We start from the raw sequence: 12,060 nt of genomic DNA on the forward strand, positions 1-12,060 counted from the left end.
TTCAGAAATGATCTGCAAACTGATGAAATATAAGTGATCTTATGTAAAATTTTTCGGCAAATCTCATGGTGCCCACCTCTTTCCTAATAGCCATCGGAAAGTATCAAGTTTTGCTAATTTTCGCCTATTTTAGCAATATTTAAACTTATTGGACTACACCAGATTTTGAGAAAATAAAACTTGGAATAATCCTCTTCGATTATGCGAACATCTTTGCATAATATAATTGGGTTTATAGACCCTGTTTTTTTAAGTCTTGCCTGATAAATTCCATTAAGTTAAAATATTGTTGATAGGGGAAAATCAGCAAAAATTGGTACTTTCCGATAAAAATTAAGGAAGGGATGGGCACCGTGAGATTCTCGGAAAATTTTACATAAGATCACTAATATTTCACTAATATATCAGTTGGCAGACCATTTCTGAATTTCGTTCATTTTTAGAGTAGTTCTTCCCATAGTGCAACAAAGTGTTAATAAAGCCATTTTCAAGTTTCGAAATTACTTCGAACGTTCGAATAATCACTGGAGTGAAATGCCACATAAGTCGACACAACTATGCATTATGTCTCTCAAATAACTAGCACACTTAAATAATAAAACCCGAATTAATCCACCTAGCGGCGTGACCTAGCCTTTCTACTGCCACAATAATCATTATTTAATTTCTCAGGAACTTAATTGTAGATGTATAGATGTTATATTAGACTATATTTTTAAATATCCGTTCCGTATTCCTCAAAATCCTTATTTGCCAGTAAAATTCACAACGTATTGTGTAGAATTATATTTTCTTTCCTTGGGTGCGTAAATACATGTAAGCGTCATTTATGTTACTTGATGAACACCTTATTTAGTTTTATAATCGGTCGGCCTTAACTTTCGGGCTTCAGAGCCACATACGAAACTTGTTTTGAATTGACAATATGAAATATGTGTTCATAGCAGATTTTTTGATATTTTCATATTAATACCATGCGTTCAAAAGTTAGCATCTTTGAAAAACAAGAGTTCAGAAAAATTATTATTATATTTCGCTTTTGATGAAAAAGGATATCAACAACAAAATGATTGATCTCAAAATTTTACTATTGGTTTGCTTGGCTTCAATTTTGCAATATATCTGAATTAAAAAAAATTACTGAATAGAGCATTAGATATGAAAACGAGAAATGGAACTATTTCTTAGCTAGCGCTCCTTCAGATAATTATTTTTGCATGAAAATCAAAACTTAAGCTTCTTTTGAATGTACTTTCATGAAAAGATAGTCATTAGCTTGATCGCATCATTCTTACAATGTTAGAAGGTTAGGAAAACAAGATGAGGTCGAAAAATAGTGCCAAAGCTGCGCCATAAACATGCTTGAGAATGGGAAATACGATCGATATGATTCCCAGTGCTTGTCTTTTTTTGATTTATTTATTAAAACATGATACATGATATAAGACATCTGTCCTTTAAAATATCACTAACGAAAACAAATCTTACAAAATTTCTACCGTACAACGTTTACTTCCTATTTTTCATATAACATTTCTAAGCTCTAGTATCTATTGATTGAAAAGAGCATCTATTGATGCGCAGAATTTGTTTGAAATTTGTACAAATTTATTTGGAAAAATCAACTCACTAGTATTTTTGATTCTATACACCCCTATACCTACATGCTTAAATAAACTGCTTTTCTTCGCTTTTTGCTTTTCTTGTACAATTGTGAGTAACAGCAAGTGAAGAAAATGACAATTGAAATCTGAAATCAAAGAAAAGAAAAAACTTTTCGATTGAATCCCACTATTTAATATTTATTTGCAACAGATACGTAGTTCACCTACGACGTGCAGGCTTCATCAGTGTCTTATTTCAAAGCGTATACGTATCTGTCGCGAATAAATATTAAATAGTGGAATTTAGTCGGTAAAAGTTTTTTCTTTTCTTTAATTTCAGAGTTCGTATTCCACTAAGAGGCTTCAAAAACTTCAGACAATTGACATGTTTCTCACTTTTCTTGAATTTCATTGCAAATTTTAAAATTGCAAATTGTCATCACATACATACATACATACATACACACATACATACATACATACATGCATACATACATACATACATACATACATACATACATATATATATATATATATATATATATATATACATACATCACACACATCTCATACATTGAATGCAATCAACATTTGATTGATATGTTTTGATTTCACACGTTTTAACGGTTTAATATACGGTGCTTAAGTGTTAAAGTTTGAATAACTTTTGAATGAACCGTCCGATTTTAAATAACTTGGTTTCGTTTGATAGATCTCAGCAGTAATTTTCAAATAATCATAAAATGTGTGATGTTTTTCATTAAATTAATGCTTATATGTTACATAAATATGTTTTAAATACTATTTTTTCACATTTCTTTATGTAATTTTCAAACTACAAGTCCAATCGTCATGAAATTTGGAAGTTAAGGGTTTGCAAGGCTCCTCTTTCATATGCAATCAATTTTGTTCAAATCGGTTAAGAGACCTATGAGATAATGAAGTCCCATATTTTTCGTATTTTTATACATAACTTTTGAACTAAAAGTCCGATCAGTATGAAATTCAATAGCGACCAATGGGACACCTAGACCTTTCATTTGACACTAAGAACATTAAAATCGGTCCAGCCATCTCCGAGAAAAGTGAGTGAGATTAAAAGCGTCACATACACACACACACACATACACACACACACACACACACACACACACACACACATACATACACACACAGAGAAAATGCTCAGTTTTCGAAACTGAGTCGAATGGTATATAACATTCGGCCCGCAGGACCTTCTTTCCATTTCCGGTTTTCCAAGTGATTTCTATACCTTTATACTATATATTTATATAGTAGAAAGGCAAAACTATAAATTTCTATCATTATCTGCCGGACAAAGATAGAAAACTCAATTCAAAATTTAACACCACGTAAACAAACCACCAAGTGCTGTCAAAAAAGTGTGGTTAGGAGCTCCCGTGTAATGATCTATACACTCACACTGGCCTGAAAATTTCCTAGTTTTTATTTCACTTCCACTCTTTCCGCGAAATGTAAAGAGCAGTTCAGCTCAACTATAGCAAAACGGTTTGACTCACGGGGCGAATCACTTCAAATAGGGCTTTTGCTACACACACATGCAAGACATCTGTTGGGCACACATTGCATATTTTCCTATTTGATGCAGCAAAAACGTGCTGGATAAAGTTATCATTTTTTCTAAAATTATTCATCATTTTAAAGCAACTAATAGTCAAAATAACCGACAAATGTTCCCTGAAATATATGCTAACTTTTGGTAACTAGGGTTTCGGTGAATTCGCGTTAAATCGGTGTCCCAAATATACTGATTTTTGAAGCAGAATACGGCATAGGCCAAGTTGAAAGTAACGGAATATAAAATTGGTTTTAGCATAATAAATTGCTTTCTTAGCCGAAAGCAACTACTGGCTATTGATATTTGTTTAGTTTTATCCCGCTAACATAGGCCATAGTTACATTTTTGATCATTGCTACCGCGTCTTAGCTTATTTGTTGAAAATATTTTTTTTATTTAGTAAACAGATGTATTACCTTGCCATATGTATGTAGCAATTTGTAATTTCTGTTTTAAATAAAGAAAATAAATCATTTAAAAAAATTTGCTCTTCCCAGCCCGTGTGTTTTATATGGAGCTGTCACTTTTGCCTGCCCAACAGATCTCCAATACATATGCACTCTGCAAACACCCTATTTATTAAATATATTGTGCTTCCCGAGAAAATATTTCGTTTTCCAGTTTAATATAGTTGTGCGCAAAGGTAAATCATATATTATTGACAGCGGGGTGCTATCCTTATCTTAACGAACGGTGTTTGACAGTCGACTTAACGAAGGGCGCTATTTGCAGTAAATGCAGGAAATAGCGCCCGTCTGACAGGTAAATTTGCTGCCAACCTTGTTGAGATGTGCTGAGGATGTTGGCAACAAAAACATGGCACCCATCGCAAGCCCCTGATTATTGACAGTGTAAGCACGTGTAAGTTTTTTATGTTTATGCTCTTATTCTTTGCTTAGATAACATTTGTTTTGTCCTATTACGTACAGACTTACAAACAACACAGTTACAATGTCTTACGTTAACCGAAAATGATAAAATTTAAATGTTGGTTGCGTTTGTGAAAAATTTGGCCATGTTTGAACGGGCAAACACGAAGCAAGCTACCCTAGCATTCAGCTGATGAGCGAGAGAGAAATATTGTTGTTTTTCTCATCACTCTTGCGTTGACAGTTTCTTACGAGATTTCGTAAGAGTGTAAAAGAGATACTTTGACTGCGAGCAACCAGAACAGAGCTGCGCGCAACTGTTAGGCGCACAACTAAACCGACGAAAGAAAAATTTTAGATAATAATCGTAATACCGTGGACCCCCGTTCGTTTGACCGTTTTTAATCTGAACACTTTTTAATTTGAACCCCGTTGGTTTGCACGATGTGCAAATTAAAAATGGTTCAAATGTCATTCTCAATATGACATCATTTGCTTATGCAGACAATGCACATAAACACGATTTGTTTGTACTGATCTAGCGTGTTTAATCTGTTTTACAATGCGTTTTCCCAACGATTATGGTAGAAATCTGATCGGAGAATAAAATATTCGCTGCTTGCAACTGCCAACTGAATCAAACCACCAAAACAATAACAAAGAACAGGGCAGCCAGTTCACACAAACTCCATTATATTTAGGGTTACCAGTTGTTCAAATTAAAAGCTAACCCCGTTAGTTTGCATGAGGAATCGTTCAAACGAACGGGGGTCCACTGTACTAGCTGACCGACAAACTTCGTATTGCCACAAATTAACCTGTGTTGTACATAAATCATGAATCTCGGATGATCTTTGTCACAATCTTGAGTTTTGCAAGTTTCTGATGAGGAGTTCAACCTTAGATGATTCAAGTTGGCAGTTACGTAACTATGAAAGCATCCCAGGTAACCAATAAGCATCAGCAATGCTATTCAAATGTAGGCCAATAAGTGTTTAAGTTGCCTTAAATGCTACTTAAATGCTATTTTGGCAAAATATACAGGTACTTTACTTTCTTATAGTGCTGACAATGCTAATTTACAGCTAATTACAGCAATTTTGGATGCCAATTTACAACACCTATGCAGTCAAAAAGCTAATATACAACAAAGTGCATTATAAAATGGCGTATTTGCTGCTTATGTTAATGCTTATTAGTTACCAAGAATGGGTAGTTTAATATACAAATTTGCAATTTTTCCTCACAGTAGAAAACAACTCCCCTGTCACCTCATTGCATAGCCAGAAAGCGGATAGTTCGCCATGATTGTACAACATTTCGCCGAATATCATTTTGCGAAAAACCTTAAGCGGAATGTACCATTTCACGGATTTTTTTTGTGGAAAGTACCATTTCGCGATCCTCTCCTTACTCGCTGTCGCTCGTTCCAGGAAACCCAGGTAGACCTAGGAAAACAAATACACTCAACCCTCGCTAATATGAAAAACACCACGTTCAGATTAGGTAAATTCATTTTTAATCTGAATATTTGGTAACTCTATTCATTTTCACATACGCACAAGGCGCGCACCCTATGAACTTGTTGTTTTGGTTTGACGAAAACAAACGTTTCGAAATTGCGTTTCGAATATGCGCGAATTATACACGTCTGGATTGTAGAAGAGGAAATTGGCTCGACAGTTTCAGCTAATACGGTCTATTTTAGGTGCTGAAGAGAGGTAAGTTGCATATGAGCTGTATTGCCAAAGCTGCTGAGCAAGAGGGAACGCATTAACTTTTTTTGCATTTTTTCAATTTACCCGGTCAACTTAACCGCCAATTGTGTGTGACGCTTGAGCAATTTTTAATGCGAACGCATTCATACCAGCGGGGTACAGATTAAAAATGTTCAGATTAAAGAAGGTCATTCCACCGGGGGTACATGGTAAACCTAGACAGTAGTGATTTCTGCGGGGAGTTGCCTCTCCCCAGTGGGCGTCGCTTCCGACGGCGGGTCGCCGGCAACACTCGCGGCCGTCTTGTCCTGAATGATCTAGTGTTACTATAGATAGTTTTTGTGGTCTTGTTATTGATTAATGTTTTATGGAAGAGTCTCGAATTTCTCGAGCTCGATTAGTTTTTGAGTTTCGCAAAAATTTCGGTTTTATTTGTATGAGAGTCCATATCCCCCTACCACACGGGTGAGAGGTCTCTAACTATCATAAAATAAATTCAAGACTCAAAAATCTCCTACATGCTAAATTTGGTTCCATTTGCTTGATTAGTACTCAAATTATAAGGAAATTTGTATTTCATTTGTATGGGAGCCCACCCTCTTAAAAGGGAAAGGGGTCGTAATACACCACAGAATAAAAATTCTGCCATCTAAAACTCTCACATGCCAAATTTGGTTCCATTTGCTTGATTAGTTCTAAAGTTATGAGCAAATTTGTATTTCGTTTGAATGGGAGCCCCCCCCCCCTCCTAAAAAGGTAAGAAGTCCTAATTCATAATGGGAAAAATGGTTGCCTCCAAAAACACCCACATGCCAAATATGGTTCCATTTGCTTGATTAGTTCTCGAATTATGGGGAAATTTGTATTTCATTTGTGTAGAAGCCCCCCCTCTTGAAGAGTGGAAGGATCCTAATTCACCGTAGAAAATATTTTTGCCTCCAAAAACCTCCACATGCCGAATTTGGTTCTATTTGCTTGATTAGTTCTCGAGTTATGGGGAAATTTGTATTTCATTTGTATTGGAGCCCCCCCTCCTAATGTGGGATGAGGTCCTAATTCATCACAGAAAAAATTCTTGCCTCCAAAAACACCTACACGCCAAATTTGGTTCCATTTGCTGGATTAGTTCTCGAGTTATGAGGAAATTTGTATTTCGTTTGTATAGGACCCCCCCTCCTAAAGTGGGGAGGGGTCCCAATTCATCATTGAAAAAAAAATTGTCTCCAAAAACACACATATGCCAAATTTGGTTCAATTCGCTTGATTAGTTCTCGAGTTATGAGGAAATTTGTATTTCATTTGTACAGGAGCCCCTCCTCTTAAAGTGGGGAGGGGTCCTAATTCACCATAGAAAATTTTCTTGCTCTCGAAAACCTTCACATGCCAAATTTGGTTGCATTTGCTTAATTAGTTCTCGAGTTATGAGGAAATTTGTATGGAAGCCCCCCCTCTTAAAGGGGAGAGGAGTTATAATTCCTCTTATAAATTTCTCAATTTACCATAGAATAAATTCTTGTCACCGAAAACACCCACATGCCAAATTTGGTTCTATTTGCTTGATTAGTTCTCGAGTTATGAGGAAATTTGTATTTCATTTGTATAGGAGCCCCCCCTCCTAAAGTGGTGAGAGGTTCTTATTCATCATAGAAAAAATTCTTGCCTCCAAAAACACCTACATGCCAAATTTGGTTCCATTTGCTGGATTAGCTCTCGAGTTATAAGGAAATTTGTATTTCGTTTGTATAGGAGCCCCCCCGCACTTAAAGTGGGGAGGGGTCCCAATTCATCATAGAAAAAAATTTTGTCTCCAAAAACACACATGCCAAATTTGGTTCCATTTGCTTGATTAGTTCTCGAGTTATGAGGAAATTGGTATTTCATTTGTACAGGAGCCCCCCCTCTTAAAGTGAGGAGGGGTCCTAATTCAACATAGAAAATTTTCTTGCCCTCGAAAACTTTCACATGCCAAATTTGGTTCCATTTGCTTGATTAGTTCTCGAGTTATGAGGAAATTTGTATGGAAACCCCCCCCTCTTAAAGGGGAGAGGAGTTATAATTCCCCTTATAAAGAGGGGAGGGGTCTCAAATTACCCTAGAATAAATTCTTGTCACCGAAAACACCCACATGCCAAATTTGGTTCTATTTGCTTGATTAGTTCACGAGTTATGCAGAAATTTGTGTTTCATTTGTATGGGAGCCCCCCCTCTTAGTGGGAGGAGGGGTCTCTAACCATCACTAAAACCTTTCCTGGCCCCAAAAACCTCTACATGCAAATTTTCACGCCGATTGGTTCAGTAGTTTTTGATTCTATAAGGAACACAGGACAGACAGACAGACAGACAGACAGACAGACAGAAATCCTTCTTTATAGGTATAGATTATGAAGTGTCTTGCAACTCGAGCCCACCCTCCTAAAGTGGGGAGGGGTCCTAATTTACCATAGAAAATATTTTTGTCCACATGCCAAATTTGGTTCTATTTACTTGATTAGTTCTCGAGTTATTAGCAAATTTGTATTTCATTTGTATAGGAGCCCACCCACCTAAAGTGGTGAGGGGTCCTAATTCAACATAGAAAAATTCTTGCCTCCAAAAACACCTACATGCCAAATTTGGTTCCATTTGCTTGATTGGTTCTCGAGGTATGAGGAAATTTGTATTTCGTTTGTATAGGAGCCCCCCCTCTCTTAAAGTAATTCACCATAGAAAATATTCTTGCCTTCGAAAACTTTCACATGCCAAATTTTGTTCCATTTTCCACATCGACGTGCGACCCAGATAACACAAAATCGTAATAGAAAGTTGATTAGAGTATGTCAAACCGAAGGAAACAATAAGTTGTTTTGCAGACGTGCGTGTCTTCATATACAATTCATGACTGTGAATTATAAAGCAGTATAGACGATTGCAATATTAAGTTATATCTTAATCATATATTCAGGAGTATTTAGTTGCGTGTTATAAAAACTACGCAAAATAGAATTACAAATAGGTGTCATAATTTTCGCACGTATATCGCCTCCACTTTGCTACATATATGTTCTTATATGGCGTGAAATATAACTTTTTCGTTCAGATATGATTTCGTATATCTCAGTTGCAATCGAGATATACAAACCAAATGGTTTACTGGGGAGTTGTTGTTGCTGTTCCCCCAGTTATACCCCGGTAAAAAACATACGTTTGAGTGAAAAACGATAAGTTTTTGTAGCCTTTTGCACTGGGCTTAGCAAGCTCTATGCTGTTCCAGCAAAAACTACCCCTCGCCTGGTTTGTTTGACAGTTGGCTTATCCGCCCTTTTAAATGTTGGTCGACAAATATATGTTTAGTGGAACTCCCTTGGGAACTTGGGAACCGGATGTCGTTGGCTAAGCTCCGTCGCCATGAGCCTCTGGGTCTGCTTCTTCTACGCTGTCCTTGTGGATTCCAGTCGAGTGCTGCTCTGCAAATCTCGTTCTCTCCTTTCCTCAAGGTGTGTCCGATCCACTTCCACCTACGTTCACGAATTTCTGTGGCTATCGGCCGTTGATGACACCGACGATGGAGTTCCTCATTGGATATCCAATTATTAGGCCACCAGGCACGAATAATGTATCGCAGGCACCGGTTAATGAATATCTGCAGTTTTTGCGTTGTCTCCGCTGAGACGCACCACGTTTCGCAGGCATACAGCAGTACGGATTTAACGTTTGAATTAAAGATTCGGGTTTTCGTACGTAGAGTGATCTGGTTTGAGCGCCAAATGTTTCGCAGACCTGCAAAGGCACCCCTGGCCTTCCTGATCCGTGTGGCTATATCAGTCTTGGTACCACCATCGGGCGTTGTTTGGCTACCAAGATATTGAAATGCGTCCACCAGACCTAAGACTATACCCAAGTAGCACACGTTGTCACAATTGAGTCGCAGCGGCTGATATGCGACAAATTTAAATGTAAAACTTCGGTTACAGTAACCTAAAATATAACAGTTGTGTAACCGAAATAGCGCAACTTATGTAACTAAATCTGGTTGCATTAACAGTTACTCAATAACCAATATGTAACATGTATAGTTACAAAATGGTTACTATTGAAGTTACACATAAACTGTAAATTGACTTTCAATTGGTGGCAAATTAGTTATCTTGTAACTTTTATTGCATAGCGAAAATGTAGCAGGTTTATTATTTCAATCTATGACTGTCAACGTCAAGCAGTAAATTTAACTGTTGAATATAGAAGAGTGTATAAATTATTATTTCAACACAAATTTTAATGCAGTTTCAAATTTATGGTGAAATGCATGATTCTAGCTTTGAAAAATTCACGCGCTCTTATTTAATATAGCTTTTCGTTACTTACTTCTTTGAAAAATTGATGTTTTGTAAATCAAATATAAAAATTTAAATTTAAATTTTTTGATTTTTTAAATTTATTCTTAGCAATAATGAATTAGTGGAGCATTCACCTAGAAACCATTAAAAATCAAGTTGTTTTCGCTATCACTTCTATCACAGTAAAATTCATAGCCATTTTGCCTTTGGTTCTAACTACTACACCATCGTCCTTGAAGTTTTGTATCGTTTTCGGCATATTGCATGAAATGATTTTAAGCAGCCATTGTTCATTGTTCACATTGTTGATATCGGGAAAAGGTATTTTTAGTGATTGTTGTGAAAAGAAAGTGTTAATTTAATATCAAAGAATAGTTTCAGTTTGAATAAAACAGTTACCACCAGTGTTAATCATAGAAGGTTACATTTCAGTTACATTCTAGTTGTACGTAACCTTAGCCTTCGACCTGGTTACGGTATCGGTTATACGGTAACCAATATTAAATCTGTTGTAGTCACTTATTTCTTATGTCGTCATTTCTAAGTTACACTGTAACCTATTTTCATTGCCGGTTTCGTTTCGATGTAACTTGATCGTTTTGACGTTTGAGAATAATCATTATTTGTTTACTTAATACCAATGTCTGGGCGGAGAAGATTCCAAGTACCATCAATTAAGTAAATAAACGCATTTACAAGAGCATTTCACAACCCGTGTACCAATTGTTTATCTTTACCATTAGCAATATTCTTCAGGTCTAGTTTTTCCTTAATCCGTTGTGTTTACAAGGAACAGTGAACAAATTGTTGCGAAAATGTTACTAGCCGACTTTTTTTGACTTCGTAACTGTTCGTAACGGAAAATTAACTGTTTTGCGACCAGCAAGTTGATGACAGTTTGGAAAAAGGTTTCAATTTGGTCATTTGGTAACTACCTGGTAACTGTTTGAGATTTTTGTCACTAGAAAACTAAAAAGTAACTATTTTTAATTTTATGTAACCTAACTCGTTACAAGTATCCTAAATGTAACCGCTGTGCAACCTTTTTGTATTTTTTTATTTTTATGATTAGTTACAAGTGCTACTTGGGTAACGAATTTAACAAATCTTGCAGTTTGGTACTTTCGGTATACAGCATCAGCACAGTTCGGCTCGTTTCAAGTCGCCTTACATAAAAGCGGCTGTGCCGAGTGATCGACCCGTTGGGAAAAATAAGTTCTTGCTTGGTATCTACCCAGGTAACCAATAAGCATTTCTAATGCAATTTAAATGCAAGCCAATAAGCATTTAATTTGCCTTAAATGCTACTTAAATGCTATTTTGGCAAAATATGCGGCTACTTTACTGCTAGCCCTCATATAGTGCTGGCAATGCTTATTTGCAGCTAGTTACCGACAAGAAGAATTTAAATAGAATTGTGGATGCCAATTTACAACAGTTATGCAGTTAAAAGGCTGATAAACAGCAACCTGCTGTATAAAACGCCAGGGATGCTAATAAACGATTGATTTACTGCTTATACTAATGCTTATTGGTTACCTGGGTATAACACATCAGGAAAATTTCAGCAGCAAACTCAATAGTCGAGTCAAAAAACGACCTTTTTCAGCGTTTTGAGCTGGAATTGCTCTAAACTAACCAATTTTGACCAACTGTTTTAGCTTCCCGAAAGAAGATTACATTAAACTTTGTAGTATACAGAAATTACATATATATTGCTGATTGCAAGGAAAATTTTACCATCCAAAGTGCGCAATCGTTCATAAAAGTGCTATTTTAGCTTAAATGAAGACAGAATTAACAAAAGGGCGAATGTCGCAAGCGTAAACAAACCGAGTGAGGGTTGATTTTCCTATGCTGGTCCAGCAAAAAATAACTCTCACTCGTTTTGTTTACATTTGCGACATTCGCCCTTTTGTTAATTCTATCTAGAAATCGTTACGGTCTCTTCGGCGC

The sequence above is a fragment of the Sabethes cyaneus genome, chromosome 3 (assembly GCF_943734655.1).
Source record: "Sabethes cyaneus chromosome 3, idSabCyanKW18_F2, whole genome shotgun sequence".
Classification (NCBI taxonomy): domain Eukaryota; kingdom Metazoa; phylum Arthropoda; class Insecta; order Diptera; family Culicidae; genus Sabethes; species Sabethes cyaneus.